At 46.4% G+C, this 19,041-nt stretch overlaps 1 long non-coding RNA gene across 1 annotated transcript in view; it reads right to left on the bottom strand.

The window, feature by feature from the left end:
- Positions 1–2,032: 2,032 nt before the first annotated feature.
- The window catches only part of LOC147712323 (uncharacterized), a 122,287-nt gene continuing 105,278 nt past the window's right edge, over positions 2,033–19,041 (bottom strand). Inside the window, exon 3 of the long non-coding RNA XR_015295746.1 lies at positions 2,033–2,063. This is a non-coding gene — a long non-coding RNA (uncharacterized LOC147712323). The remainder of the gene's footprint in view (positions 2,064–19,041) is intronic.

Below are 19,041 nucleotides of genomic sequence, written 5' to 3'. Positions count from 1 at the left end.
CATGTGATGCAATTTAGCTCACAGTACTGTTTTCAATTAAACCAGCAATAAAACGGGATGTATACAAAATGTAATGCAAAATCAATTGACTTGTCTGGCCTGCAGTCAAAGCGCAGCTCCTTTGTGACCCCATATCTTATGTGGTACCTGCAATATGCTGACTTTTTTATGTAAACCACTCTTTGTATTCTGGAACACGTAGCTTTACTTTTCTCCTTCAAACATGAAATTCCCAGGTGCTGCTTGCTAGTAATGTTGTAGTAGAGTGGAGAAGGGTGGCTCAATGGTTAGAGCGGCAGACCCTGATGCAGAGGTCTAGCCCGGGACCAGGGTTCAATTCCCCGCCTTGGCGGGTCTTGGGCTCAAAATTCCATGGACCTGATAATTCTCGCCTCGGTGCCTATTCTAATCATAGAGTCCCACTCTGCAACTCTGGGCAATAGCTTGCTTAATCACCACAACGGCCCCCACAACGCCACAACGCTAAGGATGCCTGGCCTTCACCCTGGGGGTGCCCAGGAGTGGATGCCTCACAGGGAAAGCCAGGACGGGTTCCACAGCGGTATTCGTACAAGCGCCTTGAGACCCTTGCGGGTGAATAGTGCGCTATACAAGTATCAATTTACAGTTTGTATGTGCAAGCCAAATTTGGATACGAGTTACATAACCAGCCTCTGAAAGCATAGACATGCTATTACAGGTTTAGAATAGTGTGTGGGGTGTGGGGCATATTATCAAGAACCTCGTTAAAATGTTGCAGTTTTAGCGGCAGGAAACTGCGCTAAAATGGCGATAATGGGTTTGCTAATATGCATTATAGAATTCCAATAGAAACCCAGGTTAGTTGTCCTGCACATTTAACCTGGGCTTCTATTGGAATTCTATAACGCATATTAGCAAGCCCATTGTCGCCGTTTTAGAGGCAGTTTCCTGCCACTAAAACTGCAATAATTTTAGCGAGGTTCTTGCTAATATGCCCCTGTGCTTTTTAACTTGGAACTCTCTATCATTTGCTCTCAACAAAATATGCAGATGCCATATATTGAGATATTCTCGCACAACAATATGTGGAACATCGAAAATTGGGCAAAGAATTGGCAGCTATTGTTGGACATGAACATTCCATTGTAGTCACGCAGAAATTAAAAGAAATACACTACATTTGAAAAAGCTGGGATGGGTACATATTCCGATTAATGCAGTGAGGTAGATGTATCACAAGCAAACCGTTATATTCCTGAGGAAGAAAAAAAATATGCGCTGTGATGTAATTATTTGTTTTCCTGCATCACATGACACTTCATCTAACTAAATGGACTATTAACTCTGACTAAGAAATGATGAGCTACTTGCTATTTTACCTTTTCAAGAACGTGATGGTGTTTTGTACTGTATATTATCATCTTTTAGTTCATTGTATCTATGTTTGCATGAAGAAGCTGTATGCTGTGTGGAACAACACTATCAAGGTAGTCACAGTCTTAAAGCCCTTGTCCTGTCTTCTCCAACCTGGAAGCATGGAACATGAATGTGCCACACATGGAGCTCCTAACTGAAGTCTTTATTTCTCAGTGTACAACATTCGACTGAACGTCTCCTTATATCATAACCATTAATAACCACACCCTAATACCTCCCAAAAAGAGGCACAGTTCTTTCACTGAGTCCTCCCAGAACTGCAGGGTCTTAGCTCTCTTAAGATACAACAGCCCTGTGGGTACACGTCTGAAATCAGTCTCGTCCATGGAGACCCGCACAGTAAAGCACCCCTGCTGAGACCTGCAGACCATCAGAGTGAGCTTTAGCAAGTCACATCCTAGTTTAAACTTCGGCACATCACATCCTACGTTTAAATATACAGACAGGCTTTGGGGGTGCTACCAGGCACTCTAACAACGCCATGCAAACAACTCTACCCCCCTCAGCTCCCAAAACACCCCACACCACCCCAAAGGATGACGCAGATATATTTTACCATGCTGCTTACCTGGTTGGGTGTTGAATAAACTTCATATGGACGGGGCATGTGGAACGAGAGTCAAACTGTGCAAGGACAGGCCAAGCTGCAAATACAGTGAGCACATTTTATTAAGCCTCTACCAAGTGCAAGTTGCAACACATTAGTTTGAGAGTATTCAAGCCTTGCACAGATGCGGTGACGTAACATGTAATGCTTTAGCCATCTAACACAGCTGGGCACAATGGACAGTGCTGTGAAGGACCTCACATCAATTTGTAGCCCTCACGCCCCCATCCCATCATGAGGCTGCTTGAGGGAGCAGTCTATGGCCCACACCCCCGCCAGCCTTAGAACTCACCTTTATGGCGTTGGAAGTGCAAGAACTCCAGGAGGAGGGAGAGGTGTGTGTGTCCCAGCATCAACCCCTGCAACAAGTTGGCATGGAGTCAATGTTTTTTTATGGCAAAAGGATGCAGAGACTGGGAGAGTAAGCAACCCTTGCACAGTAAACCAATTCCTGCTCCTTTTCTCTTCGTGGATCTGTCTGGTCCGTCTCCCCACAACAGCAAACTCCAGTTTCAGAACATAACCAAAGTGGACAAGGTCAGGACTGATGAATGATGACACAGACAGTCAGGCACACTGCAATGTGAAAATTTCAGAGCTCTAACAAAAGAAACGATTGAGCTGAGGTCTCAAAGTGCTGCCACTGTTATATCTATTATAGCCTTATAGCCCGCCGTAGAGGGCTATACCGGCTATTAAAGGCCCTTTCCAACGTTAAAGGCCCGAGCCGAAGGCGAGGGCCTTTAACAAGGGAGAGGGACTTTAATAGCGATATAGCCCATCTACGAAGGGGTATAGGCTATTAGAACATTCTGTCACTATAGGAGAGAATGTTCTAACAAAAAAAACAAAGCCTTTTGGGAGCGTGAGGGGATTGGAATCCCCTCAGGCTCTCTGAACCCTTTGTTCACAGCCAGAGCTGTGAACAAAGAAACAATGGAATGTTGGAGCTCCAGGCTTATACCAGCCATTATAAGCCCAGAGCACTCCATTGTTTTCAATGGAGCTCCCAACATTCCAATGTTCTAATAACATGTAGTATCTCAATGTATTGATGTAGCTAATGTTCTGTGCTCATGCCAGTTTCTTCTGTGGATTCTGGAGTGTAGAATCCAGTGGAGAGCTGGTTGCAGTTGTAACGGAGTGGAGTCACGATGACGTGTCTCAGGGGTTGTTACCATAATAAAACGTATTTTATTATTATAGTGATGGATTTATCCTCCTTTTAAAAACCACCATAACTGGAAATTCTAAACTGTGTGACGTGAAGAAACACATACTGTAACTTTGAAATAATGAGGGACAATCTTTAATTAACCTGGAAGGAGGCTGCTCGACCCTCCGCCCCACCCCAAGCCTCAGTCTGCCACTCAATAGTAAGAATGAAGAAACAACAGCAGGTACTGGGTGGAATGAAGAAGGCCGAAGTCTCTGACACCACAGCCACTCCAGCATTGTATGCTCAACCAGCACCACTGTCTACATTTTTGTTTAATAAACTTTTGTAATCCCGCCCAGGGCTGTTGTTGTTAACGGCCCAAACGAAAACATGTAACTAATGATAAATCCACCACTGTGACATCACTACCCTGCCTTATGATTCCAGGGCGAGGAAGTACTCACCCAGCCAGTGCATGTGCAAGAGAACATCCTCCAAATCCTACCCCAAAACCACACATTCAGCCCACTTTGCCACAGAACAGCAACACCACATTTTTTCCAGCTACACAGTGTTTCTTTTCATCCTCTTATTTGACCACTAAGGAGGTAGGTCGATTCCCGCCATTTCCATCAACACCAGCTGGCCGTGCTAGATTTTCTGACTTTGGGGTGGCAGAGAAGTCAGAGTTTGAGGATGAGTGCTCCTTAGGATATTGAAGGCCCTGAACTAGTTATCAACTAAAGTAAATGTGGCCTGGGCTAGTCTGCCAGAGTGCAGGCCCTAACACAAGGTTGCCAATATGGCTCCACTGGTGGAAAATTCCAACAAAAGATGTGATTCTGGTCCCCACAAAGCTAAAGAACATAAAGAGCTGGTCAGAGGCACTAACTGACAGGTACTTACAGTCAAAACCCATTTGCATTGTGTTTGCCTGCATGGAAACGGAGAACAGGATGTAACCTAAGACAACACGCTGTGTCTAGTGGCCAGTGTGAGCTTGGTTGAAAGCCATGGTTAATGGGTTTAGGGCAGAGGTCCTCAAAACTTTTTTACCTGAGCCCCCATTCCCCCCAAACAAAATGCTTTGAATTCAGCTCCCTCGCCAAACCTCTATGGCAAAGATTGGTAGAGTGGGAGTGGCAGGACTGAGCGTAAGCACAGGGGATGGGGCTAATTTGATTAAGGGGCAGTTTTGCATCTAACGATATCAGAAACTGAGCAAAAAACACTGTGCCCCACAGTTGGGGTGATGTGAATCCCTCACTCTTCTGGGTCCCAGTGCAACTGCACCTGGTGTTACTAATGACATTGATGTAGTGGGAATTGTATTTTATTTGTAGGGGTGCATTATAATCACATGTTATTTTGTGCACCCACATAATCTTTTGTCGTATTAACATGAAGTGTAAGAATTTTTAGAAACGTGATGTGCTTAGGCCATTGTAAAGTAGCACGGAAAATTAACGTAGAAAGTGAATGTAACTAGCAGAAAACATTAACTGGAAGAATTTTTGTTTTGAAACTGACAATTATTCATGTACTAAATGTGTTTATTATTCATGTTGTTTTAAATGTTGGTAAATACATTAATTGAATGTGCCTTATTTCTTATTGTTTCCCTTATGTTAGCTGAATCTTGTAGGCCAGAAATGCAGTTCCATGGAAACCCTGGCTGTGGCATTAACAAGTGGAATTTCATGTGTGTTGTGGAAATAGTTTTTTCTCATGTTTTGTGTTGCAGGTAAAGGAAGTGCTCTTGTTTGATAGAATAGTGTCTTTGTTTTATTAGTCAGGCAAGAAGAGAAGAAGTTACAATTGTGTGGCTTGAGTCGATAATGGAAAGTCATTGTGCTTCACACAGGAGAAGGCCTGGGAACCAAGGACAAAATGTTGGAAGAGAAGAACAGCGCTGTGCCATGGAAAACTACCTTTCAGATTATATCCAGAGCAGATAGCATAATCTGCAATGAATCTTGGGAAAGTTACCTACAATAATGTGATGTGGGAGAGAGAGCATCAGAGAGCAAGCTCTGTCTCTGTGGCTTTTGGCTATCTAACCCGTTGATGGTGGAGAGACTTCTTAGGAAGTCTCCACATGCTGGCCCCTTTTACTCCTCTTCCTGAGGATGATTAAGTAGGGGTGTCTCTTTAGTGTAGAGATAGGTTCAGGCTTTTCACTCATCAACCCTTGATGCAGGGAAACTTGGACTTTCTGATTTTCTGCAGTCTATTTCTTGAATTAATTGTATTATTAATGCTACATCATCTCAATTGGATACGCAGATTTGGTTTCAAGCTAATTCCCATGTATTTTTGCACTCTCGTATTCAGGTGTCTTTATGTTCAGTTATTTCTGTCTTTGTAATAAATCAAACTAGCTTTGCGTAGTTCTCTGTGGTTACTATGTGACATAAAAGGATTCGTGTTTAATTGGTTGGCTTAATAATGAGTTTTTACCCCTGTACGCTTTCATGCTGTGAAAAAGAACTATCAGGTTGTGTCTCTATGAACAGGTCCAGAACTTAAGGGCCTGGCCTTTTTAGTTGGTAGCAGTGTAGGATGGTTGGCACATGATCCGAGGTGAGAATCCAGAATTATACTAGAATAGGTGGAACCTAGAACCCCATAGCCCTGAAATAGAGGCCAATGACCGAGAACGGACGGTGCGGCGAGATCAGGGGCGAGATCAGTGGCGAGCGGTGGAGTGAGTATTAATAGGTTGTATGTTGTGTGTTAGATTGTGGAATGATTTCATTGTGTGATGTCTTGCGGAGTTGGTGTGAGAATCGAGTGATTGTAGTTTTGGACAGAACCTGAGATTTGAGTTTTAGGTCCCCAAGTGGGCTAAGATCCCAGGATATATTGAAGGTGTGGAAGATACTGAGATTGAGATTGTGATTGTTTGACTTAAGAATTGATGAGTTGTTGTGAGATGGCATCAGCAGTACCACAGGGAACTTTGTGTAAATGGGATGCATGGGAATCGTTTAGTGGACCTTGTGTACAGGGATGAGCTATACTGATTTGGTGACCACGCAGGTTAAGGGCCACTGTGTGTGGATGTTCCTGGATGATTGAATTCTATTGATCTTTTAGTTGTCAGACAATTACAGAAATAAGACGATTGTGTGAGTGAATGCTTACAGTGAAATAGTGAAGAAGGGTGAGCTGCTGTGCGGAGTGAAGGTGACCCCAGAGAGTGTTGCTCCACGATAGCTTGGTTGGTGTAACACCGCACTGGGATTGGTTGGGAGTTATCTGGAAGTTGTGGTTGTCCATCGTAATAATTTGAAACAACTTGCAATTGAAATCATGCAATGTTTTAGAGTTTTGCGAGATCTGTTCAGGGGCGATGAAGGGGTTCTTACTCAAGTAGGCGAAGAGGTGCCCCCCAAGGATACTCCAGCACATTATATGGCAGAAAAATAATCTGTGCTCTACACAATAATTTGGCTTCATATTTGGCATAAGATCACTGAAAAAGAGGGTGAATTGTCATTTTCATGCGTTGGTTCATTTTGGCTAGATGTATTGCATCACTTAAGAGGAGCAATGTTTATGCTGTGAACTTTGCCTCGGCCAACACAGTTTGAAGCGTTAGCTGCCTGTATGCATGCAGCACATGCTAAACAGAAGGAGAAACATCAAGGGAGAATAAAGAAAGCTGTGAGGTCATACTAGAATGCACAGTGGGATGCCAAGCTCAAGCAATGGTGATTGCATACCATAAAAGGAGAAAGGTTATATCCAGTGCTGGTTGAAGAGGTAGATCCTCAGACCAAGAGCAGAAAGGTAAATGAAAGAGACAGTAGTGACAATCATGACAGCTTCTTGGATGGGTTGTTTTATGAGCGTTCTCCGTCTTACAGTCCACAATCAGGGGAAGGGGGGAAAGAACTGAGAAGTGCAGAAATCGTGGGAAGTGCACCAGCTCAAGTGGGTCCCAGTACAGGATTTGTGGGAATGATGTCCACAGGAGTAGGGGGGACAGGTGTGTCCAAATTGGGAGTTAGGGAAAAGAATGGAGCTAGTGCTGCTTCACGGTTACCGGAAGCTCTTACAGTACCAATCACTATTGTTCCTGTGTATGATCCGAGCTCAGTGGTGAAACCTTAGTCAGCAACAGTCCATACAGGTTGAAGGAACTGGATTGGAAAGAACAGGGAGCACAAATGGACATTGGCTGTCTTTGGTGCCCAGGAAATCTAGTACCCCTATAGTGGCTACTGCCATCACTTCCGGAGTACGCATTGGTTCCAGTACTACACGGTCTATACCTGTGGCAAGCATTGTTCCCTGTAAGGTGCGAGCACAAGCGCACATCTGTCCCCCAGAGCCTGCAGTGCCATGTGTGAAGCACACACACACAGCGGGGCTATGTGGTGATTGTGTGCCTTTGTTAAAGTTTTCATGTTAATCGCAGTGTCAGTCATGAGCTGCAACTAACATGAAAACTTTAACAAATGCACACAATCACCCCGCAGCCCATCTCTATTAAGAAAAGAAATGCAGCAAGTCTGCAAACACGGCTTGTGCTTTCAGGTAATTCTGACAACACACACCGTGTTTTTAGACTTCTTGCATTTGCTTTGTGTTGTTTGAAATTGTAGTTTCTAGCGATCTGTGGTCTCCTTGTAAAATAGCCATTGAGTGGCCTGAACGGGAGAGGGATTCAGTAACTCATGATCCTTCACCTTTGGTTCAGAGAAAGTACGATTAGGAGGTCACATGGTTGTAGTCCAAAATAGCCCCTGAGGACATTGTTTGGGTTAGGATAGATAAAACGTCCCAGAAACATAAAGAGACGGGGCAGACCTATTGCAAACAGCTCTTATACATCTTTAAGCAGTACAGTGGATTGAACACACTACCCGCAAACACCACCAACTGATCCGCACCACCAAAAGGACCACATTCAAAGATCGACTGGACAACAACTCCCACAACAGCAACGAACTTTTCAGCATCGTCAAAGAACTCTCCAGCCCCAGCACCTGCAACAATGTCATCACACCCTCGCAGGACCTCTGCGACTCACCCGCCACGTTCTTTCACCGCAAGATCGCCGACATACAGAACAGCTTCGGCACACAGACCACGCACCACGCCACCGATCCGGCGCTCCCCACCACCACCCTCATCAACTGGACGACACCACTTGCACGATAAAACACCATCCACTCCGGCTCCCGAACCGACCCCTGCCCACACCACATCTTCAACAAAGCCAACTCCACCATCGCACCACAGCTCCTTCGCATCCGCCACCTTCCCGGAAAGCTGGAAGCACGCCAAGCTCAACGCCCTCCTGAAGAAACCCACCTCGGACCCGACGGACCTCAAGAACTTCCGCCCCATCTCTCTCCTCCCCTTCCCGGCCAAAATGATTGAGAAGACCGTCAACAAACAACTCTCCGCATTCCTCGAGACTAACGGATCCCTCGACCCCTCGCAGTCCGGCTTCCGAGCAAACCACAGCATCGAGACCGCCCTCATCGCGGCCACCAACGACATCAGGTCCCTGCTCGACAACGGGGAAACAGCGGCCCTCATCCTACTGGACCTATCAGCAGCATTCAACACCGCATGCCACCGTACCCTAATACAGCGCCTCAGCAACACCGGAATCCAAGGAAAGGCCCTGCAATGGATCATCTTGTTCCTCGCCGGCAGAGCCCAGAGAGTCCGCCTCCCCCCGTTCCAGTCGGCAGCCACAAAGTCATATGTGGCGTCCCGCAAGGCTCCTCGCTCAGCCCCACCCTCCTCAATGTCTACATGACCCCCCTCGCAGCCATCGTATGCCAACACAACCTTAACATCATCTCCTATGCCGACGACACCCAGCTGATCCTCTCCCTCACCAACGACCCCGCCACCGCCAGAGCCAACCTCCTGGAAGGAATGAAAGACGTTGTGGAATTGATGAAGCTCAGCCGTTTGAAACTGAACCCAGATAAGATGGAAGTCCTCATCCTGGGAGCATCACCCTCTGCTTGGGACGACTCCTGGTGGCCACCTGCCCTGGGCTCCGCACCCAAACCAACGTACCACGCACGTAACCTGGGCTTTATCCTGGACTCCTCCCTCACGATGACCAAGCAAGTCAACGCCGTCACGTCATCCTGCTTCAACACCCTGCGCATGCTCCGCAAGATCGTCCGTTGGATCCCCACCGACACCAGGAAGACGGTCACCCAGGCCCTGGTCACCAGCCGACTGGACTACAGAAACACCCTCTATGCTGGCACCACAGCCAAACTACATAAAAAACTCCAGCGCATACAGAACGCCTCAGAACGACTTATCCTGGACACCCCCCGCTCCAGCCACATCTCCCCCCAGCTGACAGACCTGCACTTGCTCCCCATTAGCAAGAGGATCACGTTCAGACTCCTCACCCACGCACACAAGGCTCTCCACGACATGGGACCCACATACCTCAACAACCGCCTCACATTCTACACGCCCTCCCGCCAGCTCCGCTCCGCCAGCCTCGCCCTCGCCGCCGTCCCACGCATCCGCAAGACTACCGCCGGAAGCAGATCCTTCTCCAACCTGGCGGCCAAGACAAGGAACTCCCTCCCCACCCACCTACGACTGACCCGGAAACATCTCTAATTCAGGAAACAGCTCAAGAGCTCAAGACCTGGCTCTTCGAGCAGTAATGGACACCCCACCCCCTTCCCCCCCCCCCCCAGCGCCTTGAGACCCTAGGGGTGAGTAGCGCGCTTTACAAATTCCGTGATTGATTGATTGACACACTCAACCTTAAGGTCACAGGCCAATTCATCTTAAAGTTTGTGACTGGGCTGAGTCCAGAGATTAGCCTAATGATCCTGCAACACTTAATCTGCTGGCAATATAAATCAATAGACAAGATTCTATGGTATGCCAGGTACTGCAGTAATGAAGTGGATTCCATTGATAGAAAGATAAAGGATAAGTTGATGCTGGTTTAAATGCAAAATGCACAGACAGTGAGAACAGGTACAAGCAACAGGAGGAGCAATAGTTTGTGGTCAAGGGAATGTTTCAGGAGGTGTTCAAGTTTCGTCAGTTGCAGGACCGATGGGACAGGGAAGAGGGAGAGATGTCCGTATAGATCGTAAAACAGGGATAGATGCTGCAACCCTAAAAAGACCACTGCTTGTCATTTTTGTCACAAGATCAGGTATTCCTGAATAATGATAATCGCTTTATTGCGTGATTAATTAAAACCTTCGCAAACAAGTAAAACATGTATTCAAAAAACAGCTTCATTAAATAATGCTAAAAAATTGCAGATGTGCAGTGATTCCATAAAATTGCGGGGGAATATAAACTATTATGCGAGACAGCCAGTGCGGGGGGTCAGATAGGGCAGAGTACAACATTTGTCGGAGTGCTAATCTGTGGGGGCACCTGTGTAATCCCAGTTCCTTTAAAGTTAATTTTAAAAACTTTGATCTTAAAGATATTTTGGAATGTTACTGAGCTGCTGAGAGCCGGATTCTTCCGGTACCGGAGTGTAGTTTGTCATGACGCTACCTCTCCTGCGCCCAGTGGAGAAATGTATATGAACTTTTTTATGTCGATGAGCTGGCAGCCGGCCCAGGGTGGCTGCAGGAGAGCGTAGGGACCATGGCAGTAGACAGAGATGCCAGACGAAGTCCTAATGGTCGATGTAGTTGTACTCGTCTCATAAACCGATTGGCGTGGGCTGAAGACCAGTTTGTTAGAGTGCTTCCAGGCTTAACTTTGCATTTGCTGCACTCATGAACCTGGCAGGCAAGCCGGATATTGCTGCCCTCAAAACAGGCCTTTACCGCCTCCCTGCACAATCAAACCTGGCTTGTGACCAGGAGCGGCTTTAAAAGATGTCTTCTTTCCACTCCCAAGACGTTGCAGCTGCACATTAGGTGTGTTACGTCTTCCTTGAGGTCTCAACACAATCTACAATGGTTTGAGGAGTCTGTGCGTTTCCATGGTGGGAGGTGGCGCTTTGCTGGTAGAATTCCCGGCCTCATATGCAAGAACCTTTCTTTTTTGATTCTCAAAAAACCTGTTCCTAAGTTTGATTGAGGCTTTGTCGACAGGTAACTCTGAATTACAAACCAGCCATGGGCCCTCCTACTGAGGGCAGCTTTGTCTTCTACAAGAGATCCAATCTTTACTGATTTATTTACCAGGGCCTTGAAACATTTTTGGGATGAGCAGGAATCCCATAGGCCCTGTAGAGCTAGCAGCCTGATTGCTGATTGAAGGTAACTCATAGCTGGATTGTCGTTTTTCCTTGTAATTTCCTTCCACAGGTGTGAGTTCAATGTGCCCGGCTCGGCTCTCTTTATTTTAAACCAGCACTTGGCGTAGGCACCTTTCCGTGAGATTTGCTGCATTTGGAGCCCGGACTCTAGCCTTATTTGGGCTGGTGAAGTGAATTGCGGAAGATTGAATATTATTCTTAATGCCTTGGTGACCACATTGTCCAAGGTAACCTCATCTCTTCCTCTCATTGGTTTGCTGCCATGAGTGATCGAAGGTAGCAGTCGCGCTCAAAGCACTTCTAATAATGGAAGAAGACTAGGGCCGGTTATTTTTTGCTTGATGTTTTTTAATGCAACTACCAGTGCGATCCCTCTACCTTTGATGTTTGCTTTCTATTTGATGAACAAGAGTTTTCTCTCAAATATTATTCCCAAATACTTGTACTCCTCTGCTAGCACCAGCAGCCGGTCCCCCACTGACCATCGCAGGTAGCGTTTGTTGGTCCGTTCATTTAATACCATAACTTTGGATTTTTCCAGGTTTATACTCAACCCGTTCTTGTTGGGGAAGATGCTTGTGGTGTTTATCAAATGCTGGGGGCCGATTGGAGAACAGCTGATTAGGAGCAGGTCATCTGCGTACAGGAGGTTAGATAGGGTTATGCCCCCCAGGTTCGGGCGTGATGGTTGCACTTGTCCAGCTCAGTGGAGAGGTCTGAGACAAAGAGGTTGAACAGGGTTGCGGCCAGAACGCAGCCCTGCTTCAGCCCTTTAGTGGTTGGTATTCTCCGGGACAGGGTGTCTCCCGCTACAACTTTAATCTGGACCCACGTTTCAGAGTGGAGCAAAATTAGCTGGTTTAGGAGAATCGTGGGAATTCCCTACCTTGCAAGTTTGGCCCAGAGTATCCCCCTGTCAACGCTATTAAAAACAGCTTTGTAATCAATAAAGCAAACAAATAACGGCTTGTTGATGCTTTTGGTGGCGTCTATCAAGAGAGAAAGAGCGAGACTGTTTGTTGTGGGCCCCAGGCCTTCCTGAAAGCCAGTTTGGTTGATGGGGATTAGGGCGTTTTCCTGAGCCCAGACTGTAAGTTCATTTAATAAAAGCCCAGCGTAGAATTTGGCTTCAATGTTGATTAAAGCGATGAGCCTGTAGTTTTTACGGTCAGTCATAGCGCCCTTTTTGTGGATCAGTGAGATAATTGATCCTTTCCAGGAGTCAGAAATTCTCTCAAGTTCCAGGATGCTGTTGTAGAGGGGTAATAGTGCTTCAACCCAGTAGTTCAGGTCATGCTTATATATGATTGACGGTAGGCCATTGGGCACAGGAGCTCCGTCTTTCCGACTTTTCATGGTTGTAACCGCGAGCTGCTTGGTTGCAAAGAAGATGGGAAAGTCCGGTCCTTCGAATCTGAAGTGCTGTTGGTCGCTTTGGCGCACCAATGAGACTTCCGCAATTTCACCAACTTCGGTATTAAAGTGGCTCAGTAGGTGCTTTGCCCGAATATCATCAGATATGTATGAATTAATTCCTGGAGCTGATGGGTTCTCTAAGATTCTGACGGTCTGCCAAAACCTGGCGCTGTTGTTGTTTTTTGCGTCGTATGTCAGTTTAGCCCATGTTGAAGTGGCACTTTCCTTTTTGCCGAGCCAGATGATTTTTTTCCTGTGTGCCTTAAGCCTCCTTAATTCGTACTGGATGTTATCAGCTGGGCCTGCGCAGTACCCGGTTGATATTGGTTTTTAGCTCCCTTAGTTCAGCATCCTGATATCGAGAGAGGTAAATCCTTTCGCTATTTGCCTGCTTACATGAGGCGACCCCATCATAGTTGCTGTTCCGTGAGCATCAAGTGTAAACTCTTGGGGTAGGTGGTCGCTGTAATCCGGCGTTCGGATCCTAAACTCTTTTAATAAATTGAAGAGCAAAAGAGACGTGAAAGTATAATCTTTTGCATTATTAGATAGGGCAGTGTGGAAAGTGGCGGTTTCTGGGCGGTCTCCCGCAAAACGCCCGTTTAATGCAACCAAAGACAGGTTCATCAGCTCGATCAGAAGATCCCTCGAGATTTTAGAAGGCTTGCCCCATCTTCAGTCGTCCTGGCGTGGGATACCCCATGCTGCGTGATGATCTGCTGCCGGACAGTCCAGGTCGATTCCCCCTGTGAGGAACATGTTAAAGTCCCCTAAAACGATGTAATTTAAAGATGGTTCTTCGGTGATGAGTTGTGTCAATTCGGCTACCAGAAAATTTGTGCCATTTTTTTTGTTGTGGGGGTGAATGTAGGTGTTGAAAAGTGTTAAGGGTTCTTTGTTTCTGCAGCTTAAGATTTCTATCTGTATTGTTTTTATTCCGTTTGTTGCAGTGTTTATACTTGTTAGCTCCTTCACCGATGTTATGGATTTGATTGAAGCATAGGTTGGAGACCGCCTTTCAAATGCCCAAATTTTAAGATTCTGGTCCCAGGGAGATGGTATGATTTAAAACCTTGTAAGTGGAAAGGCTCTTCCAACCATGTTTCTTGTAGTAGGATTATGTCAAATTGTTGGAGATAATCAATAATCCTTTGTCATAAGTTTTCGCACCAAAGCCATTTATGTTCCAGGAGCAGAATTTTAGTTTCAAAATGATTATTATTTTTTCTGCTCTCTGTCATTGTGGCTCAGGTCTGCAGTTTAACGTTTTTGAAATCCATGACCAGTCGAGTGATGGTTCCCTTCCTCTTTCATCCCAACCCTTCAGGGTGGTTGCTCCGTTGTCTTGTGTGGCCTCAACGGAGGAGCTTCATGCTCCTTTGAGCACGGAGTTGCAGGGTCCGGAATTGACATTATTTTTTTGTCATGACGACATTGTGATCTTGGTGCTGTCGCAGAAGGGGTTCTGGATATCCCACTTCATGGTGAGGATATAATCGAATCCCCCAGGCTTGCATTTGGGGCTTCTTTTTAAGAATTTTCTCTGTTATTTCCCGGTTTACCCAGGTAGTTTTTGTTGCTTTCTGGTCCGAAAGATTTTTGAATCTTTCGAATTGAACAGATACTAAGTCTTGTGATCCAATCCCTGCCAAATTACTAATGGCGGTTAGCATTCAAAGAATGTTGCCTCTATTGAGGATATCGCCCCGACCTTTGTATTTGTAATCTGGGATGAACAGAATTGACGGGCTGGAATCCCGTCGGAGGCTATTTGAAGTGGGGGAGGTGTGTGGGACCGTTTCCCTCCCTGCTGGGGAACGGGGTGACTGTATTGCGGGGCCCACTCTATCTCCTGATTCAGAACTTATCCCTTTCTTCCGCCACCCTGTGTTAAGGGAGGTAGGGACAACTGGGCCACCCCTTGTTGCTTTTTTCATTTTTAATTTGGAGTTTGCTGTTCCAGCTAGATTGGGGGTGTCATTACGACTGCCTTTGTTGCTGGGGTAGTTCCCCTTATGATTGGAAGTGCCGAGTTGTTTTCTGACTGTTCTGCAATGTTGATGCTCTCGGGTTGTTTTGTATCCTTTAAGTGTGTGTTTCCTAGCGCTGTTGAGCGTAATGCCGAGGCGGTGCTGGCCCTAGGCTGTGGAGTTAATGGCTCTCTCGGTGCTCTTTCTTCTGTCTGGTGTTCGCTCAGAGCTTCCTTTGGTGCTTGAAATTGTTGATGGCAGGAGTTTTATTCCTCCCTTTCCTCCTCTCTATTCGCCGTTGTTTGAGGATTGTCTTTTAATTGGAATTCTTCCCTTTCATCTGATTGGTTTGAGGGCTTGTTGTAGGTGCTGGGTCCCTGCTCCTCCCATAGTTGTTCTAGAGCGTCCTTTTTGCTTGTCGATGCAGAGCATGGGTGGGTGCTCGCGCTAACCCTGCCGTGGGTTCCTAAATCGTCTAGAAGAGCCTGGTTGGTAGACGCTTCTTCGCTGGAAGGTGGTTCGGTTCTGGCCTCAGCTAAGGTAGAAGCCAGGATGTCTGTTGGAGACTGCTCTTTATGGTCCTCGATGGACGGGTCCCTATTGTTTTTTGAAGTTTCCTATTTGTTTAGTATTGTTGTAATTTGGTTTTCCTGAGTTTGTTGAGTCGATTGTATTAATATTTATTAAATCCGTTAGGAGGTCGCCCATCATCGTAGGCAGTGTTGCAAGTTGGTCAATGATTAAATGACACAAACAGCTTGGAGGGATTATCGTTGTTTCGGATTGAACTTTTGTGATAACGTTGTTCAGGTCCGATAACTTCCTATCAATGCTTGTCACGTGTAGGGCTAGACAGTTAAGAAGAGTTAGCTGTATGTCCATCTTGTCTGAGTGGTACTCCATAGCCTTTGTTGTGAGTTGCATTGCATTAAGCAGAGGTGCCCAAATTGTGTTCTCAGTTGTTGACGTTTCCTCTTTCGGCTTCCTTATTGCGCGGCTTGATTCTTGACCGCCTATTTCACCTTTGATCTTAGAGGAATATGTGCTGACCAGAATGTCCCATTCTTCGTTTGAAAGTGCGGGTGCGTTGCCAAGGGCATGAGCTGAGACCTCTACTTCGTCACCGCAAGCCTCCCCTGAACTGCTGACGGCTGCAGTGGTCGCCAGGTCCGAGGGAGGAATACTGAGCACTGGAGTTGCCGATTCCAGCTTGGAAATAGAATTCTTTCAGGTGATGCCATTACAGCTGGTGGGTCCTGGAACCATTTCCGGGGCCCCGTTCTCCTGGGAGATCTTAATGGGGCTTTTGTTTCCGTTTCCGTGAATGTGTTGGCTGGCTTCCATGCTTAATTGCAGGTGGCTGGCTTCAGCTGGATTGATTAGATAGTGGTTTAAGGTGATAGTTCTAGTTGAGTTGGTCTTGGGATTGACTTGGAGAACTTGTGGTCCAGTGGGAGCTGTGGGAGCTGTGGCTATGTGAGGAACTGAGCGCTGGCAAGACCGTATTTTGATATCTGGCTCTAATGGGATTATTGTGGGTGTTTTGTGGGCGGCCCTTGGGGAGAAGGTAGGGGTGATAATTTCTTTAATCCATTTCCCGGAGTTATTATTGGAGCTTTTGCCATTTTTCAAAGCATCACATTCTGTCGCTTGACCCCACTCAAGTGGTTGTGATTACTGGAGTTGAGATATTCATTTGAGGGGCTTTCTCTGTTTCTATTTCCGGATGAAGGGGGGAAGGGAGGCGAGCCGATTGCTAATGCTGAGATTTAACACAGCTCCAGCATCTTTTACAAAGGAGAACTTAGAGTATATTTTGGGTTGGAAATAGTTCTTTTCTTGACGTTCTTGGTTTGATGATGCGCTCGGTACATCCCCGATGTCTACCAGTATGTCAGAATCCTTGTGGGTTTTAGACATTTCGGTGCCCGGCGTTATTGATCTAACGGCTTGAGTTTTGATTGGTTCTTTTAAAATCGCACTTTTCCGTTTCCTGCTGTTGATCACTTTTCTTTACATGATCTCATACTTGACCTTCATCTTATTAATTTTAGTGGTTGAAATTCAATATGTTAATTGTACTTGTATGTTTTTGAATTTTTCGATCTGTTTGTACATTTTTTTTGTGAGCTTGCTGATGTTACTATTTAAACTGTTTGGACTATTGTGATAGTTGTGGGGTTGATTGGATTTGATGCCACAGTTTTTTTTTGGGGGTATGCTTTTCTTGTTTGTTGTTGAGATGAGCTGTTGAAGCTGTTGAAGCTGTCTTGTGGCAGAAGGCCTTCACAGGTCGCAACTGGGTAGTGCAGTAGTTGCTGCAGTGGGAATTTTTATACCGCTGTTTGTGAGGAGTTTGTCCTCTGGCTGACACTGATTGATATGAAAATAGCCTTACTTCTTAGCTTTTTGCCTCTGTCTAGGCAAATGGAAGTTTGAATGGCGAGGGTGATCTCTAAGCTTTGGAGACAGTTTTCCTGATTAATTTTAGCTTTTTGTTTTTTCCAACGTTGTGGCCTGTAGGGCCCGTGGTCAGGTTCCTGCTCTGGGGGGGCCTGGACAGGGTTGGAAATAGGGGGTAAGTGAATGAGCTGATCCTCAGTGCTCTCCTCCTCACTCCTCCTCTCCTTCTCCTCCCCCTCAACCCTGATGTTGCTGTCCTCTCCTGTGGGGCCTGAAGTCAGGTTGCTGGTCTGGGGGCCGGGACAGAGTTGTGGATAGGGGTGAGGGAGGTGAGGGAGAGAGTCTGTCTGCATCCAAGGCTCTCCTCCTCCCCTCACACCTAAGGTCTTCTTCTTCTTGGGGCGAGGGGCCCAGGGCGCAGGGCCCAGAGCGCAGAGCTTGGCCCCCCATGCTCTTACCTGTGGGCGGGCGGGTTCCGGAGGTAAGCTGAGCTCGGGTTTACCTCGAGCCTCCCGCTGTACCCGCTGTGATTGTCCCGGGGCAGGGGGATATCGTCCAGCAGTCAGCTGGCAAGCGCAAAACGCCAGAAACCAAAATGCCGAACCCGCTGCAGCCGCTCCGCTCAGCTCCGCTCGCCCACTGCAGCTGCTCCACTCCGCTCCGCCTCTTCCGCCAGACCAAGATTTGACTTTCGAATTCACGTCACTCAAATCAGAGTGTAAAGTTACTACAGAGTTCCTGAAGAGCAGGTATTGGAAATGCGGGTGTCATTTAAATCCTGAAAATCAGTTATAGGAAGGAGAACTTGTGCAAGTGACACATGTGGTAAATTAGGTACTGACAGTGACTAGGCAGAGATCTATGAACGTGGTATGGAATCAGTAACAGTTAGGGCAAGTGCCCAAACCTCTGAGAATCTCGCAGGGCAATCAAACGTACCATCAGCTGCTGCTAATGGAAGCGCTGGATGGATTTGATTAGGACCCATCCTTATGACGATGCCGGAGGCAGGAGGAATACAGTACACTTGGCGCAGTCTTAGAGGTAAACCAGAGTAGAACATACGTAGCAGCAGAAGTAGATGGCTGTCCCATTATAATTTAGAATGATACTGGTGCGACTCATTCTACTGTGAGATCTGCATTAGTGCCACACCTACCCCTCTGGTGAAATTCAATCCAAGTTGTAAGAGTCTCTTCTCTAACAAAAGAATGACAAACCCTTTAATGGAAGAGGTGCCAGTAAAAATGGGAACCTTTCAGGATCACCTTCAGTTTGCGGTGTGTGATTCAAGGCCAGTCTGTTTACTAGGGCGTGACCTTTTGTGCAAGTTGAATTGAACCCTCTGTTGCATGCTGAAGGGAATTGAATTGCAGATTGATGATGAATACATTGCTTTCAAATTGCCAAATTAGAATCATTACGTAGCCATGTTTTCTTTATTGAGAGTGGAAGACATGCTGTTGGATTTGAGTGACACATCTCTCCAGTGGTATGGGACTTCTCTGGGGAGGATATCAGACTGATTCGTGGAGACGAGACAGTCCGCACACAGATCAAGCCTAATGCAGAATTTCAGTGAACACCCCAGTACAACCTGACACCAAAAACGGTGGCAGGGATTACACCTGTAACTGAGTTTATGATTGCACAGGGCATTCTAAAGGAGATCATGGGAAGTCCGTGCATTTAGCCCATCATGGGATTGCAGAAACCGAGCGGGAATTATCGCATTGTTCAGGTCCTTAGAAAGGTCCATAATATAGTGTTTCCAAGTTGCCCATGGTAGCGAATCACTATGTGATCCTATTTCAGATTACTT

This window comes from Lissotriton vulgaris, chromosome 5, assembly GCF_964263255.1.
Source record: "Lissotriton vulgaris chromosome 5, aLisVul1.2, whole genome shotgun sequence".
NCBI classification, from domain to species: domain Eukaryota; kingdom Metazoa; phylum Chordata; class Amphibia; order Caudata; family Salamandridae; genus Lissotriton; species Lissotriton vulgaris.
This window is presented reverse-complemented; position numbering and strand designations above follow the sequence as displayed.